A 10,907-nucleotide genomic window follows, 5' to 3' on the forward strand; every position below is an offset into this window, starting at 1 on the left:
GTAGTCGGAACATTCAGGGCTTCGCCCTGTTACGAGCAGTCTTGTTTGGTTTCTTGATGCATCGATTTACTGATATAGCATCAGAACTATGATGACGAGTCCCTGTAACGTAGCCAGATCCTTCATACGATAATCGACTGAGCGTCACGGAGTTTTAATTCAAGCTACCATGAAAATACAAGCCCAAATATGATTTCAAACAATTTATGGGGTTTTATCTTTTTTTTATTTCCAGTATCTTTGGTTAAAGGTTGTTTTTAACTCTAAAGGTTGTTTTTGAAGCTTCTAATGATGTTGACGCCCGGCTTATTAATGTAAAATCACCCACTGACTCCTGTTTTATGTTTTTAGTATTTTGAGTCTGTTTTGGACTTTTTTGGACTATTTTTGACAACGTTATATTGCGATGTTCTATCTCTGGTTGCGCAGTTCTATGCTTCTCTCGGTAGTTTTGTCTCGGCTAAAAGATGCAAGTAACTTTTGATTTTTTTCTAAAGGAGAAATTTCTTTTTTCTAGTTCAAATTTTTACAAAAATTGTATTTGCGAATTAAAGTCGAGTGAATAATAATGCTGAAAACTTTGATCCTGTGAGAGCGGAAATTTTTTTAAAAGACACCAAATCGTTAATTATCTGATGAGATACAAAGCTTTTTGGACGGATGCCTAAATCTATGATTTAAATTGCCAAGTAACCATTTATAGTATAGCTTCACAATTGTATAAATCATTCCATGTTTGAATTTGTTTTCCTTCAGCATTCGTATTAAGTTTCTTTTTTCAAGATAACTAATTCCTAATGAAAACAAAGCATTTTCTTTGAGTAATGTAAAATTATACTCTAAAAATATATATTTTATGGTATATTCAAAGTTTTGATAATCAAGGGAATTAATGATTAGGGTAAATTTTGAATTTTTGACAAAGATATCAATCTTTATTTTTTTAGGTTGACTAATTTGATTGTCCGAGTTATCTCAAAGCACTAAAAAGACCCTGTTTTGGCCAAGTTTTCTCCGCCGCAGAAAATTTTTGGAAAAAACATGCCAAAAGAGGCGTTTTTAGGCCCTTTTCGGAATATTTTGACCAAAAAAAAAGCACTTTTGGCGCGCAATTTCCGCTCAAAGTTAGTAAAAATTGGCGTCGAATACGCCTTTAAAAACATTTTAAGTTTTGGGAGCCAAAAATGAATATCTCAAAATAGTACAAAGAGGCCCGTTGGGTCGGCAGGGGTCAAATCCCTGAAGAGGCAGAGCGGTGTGAAAGCCAACCCCCCTAAATCCACCCTTAATCCGCCCCTTTAAACGGGGAATCACTCGCACCTTCAGGATTTTCAACCTGTATCTGGTTACCCTTAATTCTATATAATTCAACGCTGCCCGCACTGACAAAAATGGTTTTGGATCGATTTTAATTGATTTTAAATCAATGTTAACTCAATTCAAATTGTTAACCAATGTACATTTTGTGAAAAAATCGAGAAAAGAGTCACCAAAATTTAAATTTTGAGCACAAAAACATGAAAAGAAATCATTGAATTTATCATTTTAAATCAAAACTTTGAGCAAAAACCTTTATAACAAATCAAAAAAATGACCGGTATAGATCAATCTTTGAGCTCAAATATTCAGGGAAATCGTAAATTGTTATTATTGTTTTTAAAGCTTTTAGGTCTTTTTTATGCTACCATACACTACAGATGTAAAATGAAGAATGATGGGCGATGAAAAAATACAACACAAACTCGAAACTGATTAAACTTGAATAAAAAATTGACTTCATTTGATTTAAATCCTTTTTAATACCCCTAAAGTTGAAAACAAGTTAAGAGATTAAAAAAAGTTTTTAAATCGATTTGAAATCGATTTGAATCATTTATTAGCTGGGATTAAATATCAATTTAAACCGATTTAAAATTGATCCAAAACATTATGAACCTTTTCTATTTGATATTCGTTTTCTTATATATAATACAATTGATTTGAATTAAGTCTAAATACTTTTTTCATACTAAAATCAATCCTAGTCCATTTTTGTCAGAGCGGCTGGGCTATTGTTTAACTACCGCATGTTATTCATGTCAGTATTTTTTAGATGTTAATCTTATGTTCTGGCCTTGAAAGCCAATGAAAATGAAATGTTCAAAATTGATAGCCACTAGCTTTTTAGCAAACAACCATAGCTCAACTGCTATTCCATTTTTTCTGATCGATTCCAAATTAGGTCGCACGTGACAAACTTTTTTCATTGTTTAATCATACTTAGTCAAAGATATGAGCACAAACTTTTGAGAATAAAATAACACATACTATTTTTCTTGAGAATAAAAAACAAAATTAATGAGACTCTGTATAAATTGGATATTTTTCCATTTTCAGTCTAATCTGTTTTTTTTTTTGTGGCTATTGCTTTTGTTGTTGTTCTAATGTGTGGGAACCCAATATATGGCTCTCATGACATATGAAAAAAATTGTGAAGATGGTTGCCTTGATAAGAAACATTCCTCTCATTTTTTATCCTTGACAACAAAATTACTCATTGAGCAAACACATCCAAAGGTTTTTCATCCAAGTTCTGATTGAAAGCAAAAACTCTCAATAGTTTCCACAAAATTTTGAAAACAGTTCTGATTTTATATTAAAAAGTTGCATAAGAATTTTCGGAATTCGATTAGTGTACCCAGTATGCAACTCAGGCTGGTTTTGATTTTTGAATTTTTTGTTCAAACTTCCAAAGAAGGTGACGGAGTAATTGTGCTTGGTATCCTTTTTTTTCTCTAGTCAGTTTGCGACTTTTAAATTAGCATTTTTGACGGGGTTTGTCCGAATCATTCGAAAAATATTGTTGCCTTGAGCGCAAATTTAAAAAGATGTTTCACCTTTGATCATTTTTGTGAAGTTCTGGGGGTTTAAAACTTGCATTTTGCCTCCAATTTGGTCAATTTGGAACAATTAATCTTATGTTCTGGCCTTGAAAGCCAATGAAAATGAAATGTTCAAAATTGATAGCCACTAGCTTTTTAGCAAACAACCATAGCTCAACTGCTATTCCATTTTTTCTGATCGATTCCAAATTAGGTCGCACGTGACAAACTTTTTTCATTGTTTAATCATACTTAGTCAAAGATATGAGCACAAACTTTTGAGAATAAAATAACACATACTATTTTTCTTGAGAATAAAAAACAAAATTAATGAGACTCTGTATAAATTGGATATTTTTCCATTTTCAGTCTAATCTGTTTTTTTTGTGGCTATTGCTTTTGTTGTTGTTCTAATGTGTGGGAACCCAATATATGGCTCTCATGACATATGAAAAAAATTGTGAAGATGGTTGCCTTGATAAGAAACATTCCTCTCATTTTTTAGCCTTGACAACAAAATTACTCATTGAGCAAACACATCCAAAGGTTTTTCATCCAAGTTCTGATTGAAAGCAAAAACTCTCAATAGTTTCCACAAAATTTTGAAAACAGTTCTGATTTTATATTAAAAAGTTGCATAAGAATTTTCGGAATTCGATTAGTGTACCCAGTATGCAACTCAGGCTGGTTTTGATTTTTGAATTTTTTGTTCAAACTTCCAAAGAAGGTGACGGAGTAATTGTGCTTGGTATCCTTTTTTTTTTCTCTAGTCAGTTTGCGACTTTTAAATTAGCATTTTTGACGGGGTTTGTCCGAATCATTCGAAAAATATTGTTGCCTTGAGCGCAAATTTAAAAAGATGTTTCACCTTTGATCATTTTTGTGAAGTTCTGAGGGTTTAAAACTTGTATTTTGCCTCCAATTTGGTCAATTTGGAACATTTAACGCGCGATAAGTTTCGTGCTATTAGGGCGTAAGCGCATATTTAATCCATAATAGAAACCGTTCCATTTTTTTGATTGAGACATGTTCTTTGGTCTATTAATAAATTTGTTACAAGCAAAAATTAAGTTTTTGTGCCTTACATAGACTTTGAGCACGTGGGAGGATAATTTTAAAAGAAATATCAACAAAAAGTTTTGAATTATTTTTAGTTTTTATTTTGAAAATTCCATCGAATATAATTTTTTAAATTACTCAAAAGAAAAAAACGCTTGCCCTGACACGAACAGTCTTGTTAGATTACTTGAAGAAATTCAAAAAATGAAAAAACTTCAAACTGATATTTAAGTACGTTTTCTTGTATCAAAACGAAGCCCTGAACATTCGAAATGCTATTCATTCTCTTTTTGTGGAATGTTTTTGCGGGGAACAAAGATCAAGTTTTCCGAAAATGAAAGAAAATTTTTTTTTAATTTATTCAAAAAATCCCCACTACGCAAAATGTAAAATCCAAAATGAAATATTTTGATTTAGAAATTTTTGATGAAACTAAATAAATTGCGCCAATTTCAAATGGATTATAGTCATTTTTGAGCCCGGTTAGTTTGATGCTTACGCTTTATAATAATAATTCATAGTGTGTAATTTTGTTCCTATTTGGTCAAATTGACATTTTTAAAGCCGTCGGAAATATACAATATCAGTCGCCTCAAAGGTTTAAAGAATTAAACACGACTGCTCGTATAATGGGGTGAAACCCTGAATGTTCCGACTACATTTTAAGGTCAAATGAAAGTTAAATAATTGAATCATTGATGAAAAAATCCTTTTTATAAAAGTCCCTTTTTTATTCATTCCATCCACTCACATGCTATGTAAGATACAAAGAATGTGTTAGCTTACATCACCCAGTGTACAATAAGCCTCTTTTTTTGTTTCAAAAAGACTAGATTGATGGCCTCAATTCAATTTGAAATGCATTAACTTGCAAAGTACTGAATTTTATGTACCAATGTTATTCAAAAGTGCCGTCAAAATGACCTAAAACTCTTAACGTCCTTTAGCAGAAGAACCGAGGATTTTTTTAATAAGGAAGGAGGTGCTTATCTTCCGCACGGATATTTGTGACGTTTTTTAAGATTTGATTTCCCCTATCACTTTGAAGTTAGTTAACTTGCTAACTTCCAATTCAAAGGGTTGTTAAAATAAAGATATAATATTTAAGTCTCAAATTTCCGTAAAATGCAGAAAAGCACCTCCTCCACACATAAAATATTACAAATTGACAATTTCAATTTTTATTGCCATGATTTATAGTTATAGGTTCGATAGATTTATATGAGACTACAAATCAACGGAATTTATCATTTTTTTTAAATATTCAGAAATTTTTGAACTATGGCACTATGACCTTCCTCTAAGCAGCTTTAAATTCAAATATTAAGTTTTTATAACTTCATATTGCTTCGATGTTGATTTTCGACGGAATTATAAGTCCTTAAAACGGTTAAATTCACTATCACTGACTAAAAAACCATAAAGCAATTCCAATTGCACCAATTTTTGAAAAAATTAACAAAAGATTTAAAAATTCTTGCTTTTTAAAATATTTGAAAAAAAAACAGGCATGGCTGTAATTGAGCATCTGAAATTGTACACCGAGTATGGCTCACTTCATGGTATTGGCCATTTTCTGCAGGCCAGCCGGTTTCGCAGCTACAAAATGCGACTATTTTGGTGCGCTATTGTGTTTGCAGCACTGTTTGCATGTGGATACTTGCAGATCAACTTGCTTCTAGATATTCTCTCTAAGCAAACATCGGTAGACGTTTTCTACGAGAGACGCAATTCGGCTAAACTGCCCACAGTTCTAATTTGCGACATGAACCATGAACTGGACAAAGGCCAGCTGTTCATGAAACAGTTCCTTGGAAACTCGACACTACTCTACATGCATACTGCTATTTTGTCCCGAAATGATCTGTTCGAGGCGATTCGAAGAGACCTCAGGAAGAATTTATCGAATCTGGAAAAATATCCGTCTATAGAGAGGGACTACCAACATTATTATGAATACGTTAATCCCGAGTTTTTGAGTTTACCTCCAGTTGGTAAGGACATTTTTGACATTTTGGAGTAAGGTTTTGTTACACGAACATAATAAGAGAATTTTCAGAATTTTTACGCAAATTTTTTGATTAAAAAAACTAAATTTTCAGCAGCGAACAAATGGCATTGTAAAATTTGTCGTCTTTTTGTCTTTTTGTGGATGTGTTAAGTGCCTTGAAACTTTTTACCGATACAAATACAACAAAAAACCTTTAATTATTTTTAATAGAAGCAGCATTACAGAAATTTTAATTGGGCCTAAGCAGTATGTGGACAATCTTAAGCATAACAAAATTTTTTTGATCGATTGTAACTACTTCGATAAAATGATTTGGCAATAAAATTGTTGGGCATTTAGAAAACAAATCATACGATCATAAGCAAACACTTCAAAAAAAGATCTCAAAAAAAATCGTATTAGTTGAAACAAATAAAACAGCAACAAACATTTTTTAAATTTGAAGATTATTCTCAAAATTTTCCATAAAAACACGTAAATAAGAAGCAAGAAAAGCAAATTATTTGAGTTGGAATTTTATTTCAATTATTCAATTTTAGTTATTCAATCAATAAAGTTTTGTTAATAAATAGTACAGAGTACTATACTTCATATCTTCAGATAGAATCTAATCAGGTCTAGATCAAGACCAATCAGTCTAAATAAAACAGTACTTATTGTAAAAATTCAGCGGCGCTATAACAGATCAGAGTACCTTCTACGCTGGCTATGGTGCTCTGCTAATGATAAGCTTTCTCCCGTACTGAAACTTGTAGTTAAATTCAAATCTGGACATCAAAAATACATAAAAAATTGATATGATATTTATGAAAAAAATCAGATTTTGAGTCAGATATAATCAAACTTGAAGTAAACCTGGACCAGACATGTTCATGTCTGAAATTACTTGATCAGACCTGAAGCAAACATGATCATACCTGACTTTACATGATCAAACCTGGACCAGACATGATCATGCATGAAATTACATGATCAGAACTGAAGCAGACATGATCATACGTGACTTTACATGATCATACCTGGCCCAGACATAATCATGCCTGAAATTACATGATCAGACTTGAAGCAGACATATCAGGATGGTAGTGTAAGACCGGGACAAACCGTGAATCAATTGAAGCAAGCTTCGGTGTTAACTCGAGAAGCAAAAGTCAGTTTAATATTTTTGCCATATTTTAGCTGACAAGAACAGAAACTACACATGATCTTAGCCAAAAGGCAGTGAAGCGATAACTGAAACAAATGATTTTTTTTCTACGTACCTCAGACACAACAGGTCGAACCAAAAAAACTTTTAAACTATCCCACTGGATTGAGAGCTAGGTCGCTCCCGAAACAATTCATACAATATCAAGGTAAATAATTAAAAATAGGCAGTCATTATAATTCTTTGCCTTATAAAAACACCCTGCCGGCTTGCAATTCTATCGTAAAACTACAGTGGACTACACTTTAACCATCTGCGTTTCTGCCGTTATGTAGCGCTAAGTTTTTTTACATGATCTGACCTGAAGCAGGTATAGTCATGTCTGACCAGGTATAGTCATGTCTGACCAGGTATAGTCATGCCTGACTCAGGTATAGTCATTTCTGACCAGATATAATCATTTATGACCAGGTATAGTCATGTCTGACCAAGTATACTCATGTCTGACCAGGTATAGTCATACCTGACTCCGGTATAGTCATTTCTGACCAGATATAATCATTTATGACCAGGTATAGTCATGTCTGACCAAGTATAGTCATGCCTGACCAAATATAGTCATGCCTGACCAGGTATAGTCATGCCTCACTCAGGTATAGTCATTTCTGACCAGATATATTCATGTATGACCAGGTATAGTCAATTCTGACCAGGTATAGTCATGTCTGACCAGGTATATATCAGCAAGAAATATCAGCAAAAAATTTTGAATCATTTTCGTTTTTTTTTGAAAAATTCATCGAATATAATTTTTTAAACTACTCTTCAGTGAAAAATGATTTGCCCTGACACGAGCAGTCTTGTTAGATTACTTCATGAAATCAAAAAAAAGGAAAAAAAATCAAACTGATATTTAAGCAAGTTTTCTCGTATCAAAGCGAAGCCCTGAACATTCGGACTGCTGCTCAATTTTTTTTTGGTGTGAATATTTTTGCGGGGAACAAAGATGATTATTTTTTAAAACGGAAGCAATTTTGTTTACATTTTTTCAAAAAATCCCCACTAAGCAAAAACAAAAAGTAAAACACAAAAAAGTAAAACCCAAAAACTCCGCCATGTTCTTTATTAATTAGAAAAAGTGGTAATACTTTCAAAGGTTTAAAGAGTTAAATACGATTGCTCGTGTAACAGGGTGAAACCCTGAATGATCTTTCCGACTACACTTTAGGGCCAAATGAAGGGCCAAACCTTAGAAAAAACTCCCTTCTTGGTTTATTTGATCCCTTCACATGCAATGTAGGATAAAAAAAATGTGTTATCTTACGTCACCCAGTGTACAATAAGCATCTTTTATTGTTTTGAAAGGACTAGATTGTTGGCCTCAATTCGATTTGAAATGCATTAATTTGCCTCTTACGCGTGTTAAAAGTTCATTATCCCAAGTTGACCAAGTAAGCAATTTTTAGACAATGGTTACTTACGAAAAATGATCACAGGTGAAATACCTATTCAAATTTGAGCTCAGGACAACATTCTCTCTCAGATGCTATACAAAAAGTTCCGTCAAAATGCTTAGGTAAGAAGTTAAAAATTTACTGAATAAAAAACCCCCCCAAGCATAAATATTCCATAAATAAATAAATATTCAAAAGACGGAAAAAAAGAAGGTTGATGGACGTGTAAAATTTCGCTTGCAGTATATTTTAGCTGATGTAGCTAATCTGGATGGTGGTGTAATAAGTTTTACACAACGCAGCAGAGCTTGCGAATTTGAGCCGACAGACGAAACTTCCATAAAAATAAGTTCAGACGCCAGGACTTTTGACTTAACCAAGAGGTTATAACAGAAATCTAACAGAAAATTTTTGGCTCGCTCTACTTAACGGCTTTAAAAATTCCATTTTCATCAGATAAAATCAATCTACTCCAATCTTGTTCATGCGACAGAGACTAAATGAAAAGTAAAAATTTTGTGTGCCAAAGTTATTCAAAACTGCCTTTAAAATGACCAAAAACTTCTCTTAACGTCCTTTAGCGGAGGAACCCATGATTTTAAACAAGGAAAGTGGTGCTTGTCTCCGGTACGGATGTTCGTGACTTTTTTAAAGATTTGATTGGCCCTATTTCTTTGAAGTTAGTTAACTTGCTAACTTCCAATTCAAAGGGTTGATAAAATAAAAAAATATAAATGAAGTCTCAAATTTCCTCAAAATGCAAAAAAAGCACCTCCTCCCACATAAAAACTGTCTCATTTGTTTTTGTCAACAGATATGATTATAGGTTCGATAGATTTATAAAGGACTACAAAGCATTGGAATTTTATCAAAATAAAACGTTTATGAACTATTGCACTAAGACCTTCCTCTAAGTCGCTTTAAATTCAAGTATGAAGTTTTTATAACTTTATTTTGCTTCGATGTTGATTTTCGGCAGAATAATAATTCCTTAAAACAACTAAATTGACTTTTACTGATTTTAGAAGACCAAAAAGTAGTTCCAATTGTACAATTTTTGAAAAAACTAACGAAAGATTTGCTGTTTGCTTTCTAGAAAAACAGGCATGGCTATAATAGAGCATCTGAAATTGTACACCGAGTATGGCTCACTTCATGGTATTGGCCATTTTCTGCAGGCCAGCCGGTTTCGCAGCTACAAAATGCGACTATTTTGGTGCGCTATTGTGTTTGCAGCACTGTTTGTATGTGGATACTTGCAGATCAACTTGCTTCTAGATATTCTCTCTAAGCAAACATCGGTAGACGTTTTCTACGAGAGACGCAATTCGGCTAAACTGCCCACAGTTCTAATTTGCGACATGAACCATGAACTGGACAAAGGCCAGCTGTTCATGAAACAGTTCCTTGGAAACTCGACTCTACTCTACATGCATACTGCTATTTTGTCCCGAAATGATCTGTTCGAGGCGATTCGAAGAGACATCAGGAAGAATTTATCGAGTCTGGAAAAATATCCGTCTATAGAGAGGGACTACCAACATTATTATGAATACATAAATCCCGAGTTTTTGAGTTTACCTCCAGTTGGTAAGGACATTTTCGACATTTTGGAGTAAGGTTTTGTTACACGAACATAATAGGAGATTTTTCAGAATTTTTTTACGCAAATTATGTGATTAAAAATAAAAATACCTTTCACCAGCTAACAATTGGCATTGTAAAATTTGTCGTCTTTTTGTCTTTTTGTGGATGTGTTAAGTGCCTTGAAATTTTTTACCGATACAATTACAACAAAAAATCTTATAATTCTTTTTAATAGAAGCAGCATTACAGAAATTTTAATTGAGCCTCAGCAGTATGTGGACAATCTTAAGCATAACGAAATTTTTTTGATCGATTGTGACAACTTTGATAAAATGATTTGGCAATAAAATTGTTGGGCATTTAGAAAACAAATCATGCGATCATAAACAAACACTTGAAAAAAAATTGCATTTGTTGAAACAAATAAAACAGCAACAAACATTTTTTAAATTTGAAGATTGTTCTCGAAGTTTTCCATAAAAACACGTCAATAACAAGCAATAGAAGCAAATTATGTGAGTTGGAATTTTATTTCAATTGTTCAATTTTATTTATTCAATCAATAATACATTTGTTAATAAATAGTACATAGTACCAGGGGCGGGGGGTCGGACGCCCCCCCCCCTCAGGGATTCGACCCCCTTCCGACCCAAAGGGTCTTCCTTTGATACTTTTTCAGAAATCCATTTTTGGCTGACCGACCCTAAAATTTTTCTAAAGGCGCCAATATATACTAACTTTGAGGGGGAGCGCGCGCCAAAAAAAACGCGATTTTTTTGTCAACATTT

At 33.0% G+C, this 10,907-nt stretch overlaps 1 pseudogene; it reads right to left on the reverse strand.

Annotated features, from left to right (window-relative positions):
* Nucleotides 1–6,991: 6,991 nt before the first annotated feature.
* Nucleotides 6,992–7,162, reverse strand: LOC134840783 (U2 spliceosomal RNA; annotated as a pseudogene).
* Nucleotides 7,163–10,907: the final 3,745 nt, after the last annotated feature.

The sequence above is a fragment of the Symsagittifera roscoffensis genome, chromosome 2, assembly GCF_963678635.1.
Source record: "Symsagittifera roscoffensis chromosome 2, txSymRosc1.1, whole genome shotgun sequence".
Taxonomy (NCBI): Eukaryota; Metazoa; Xenacoelomorpha; order Acoela; family Convolutidae; genus Symsagittifera; species Symsagittifera roscoffensis.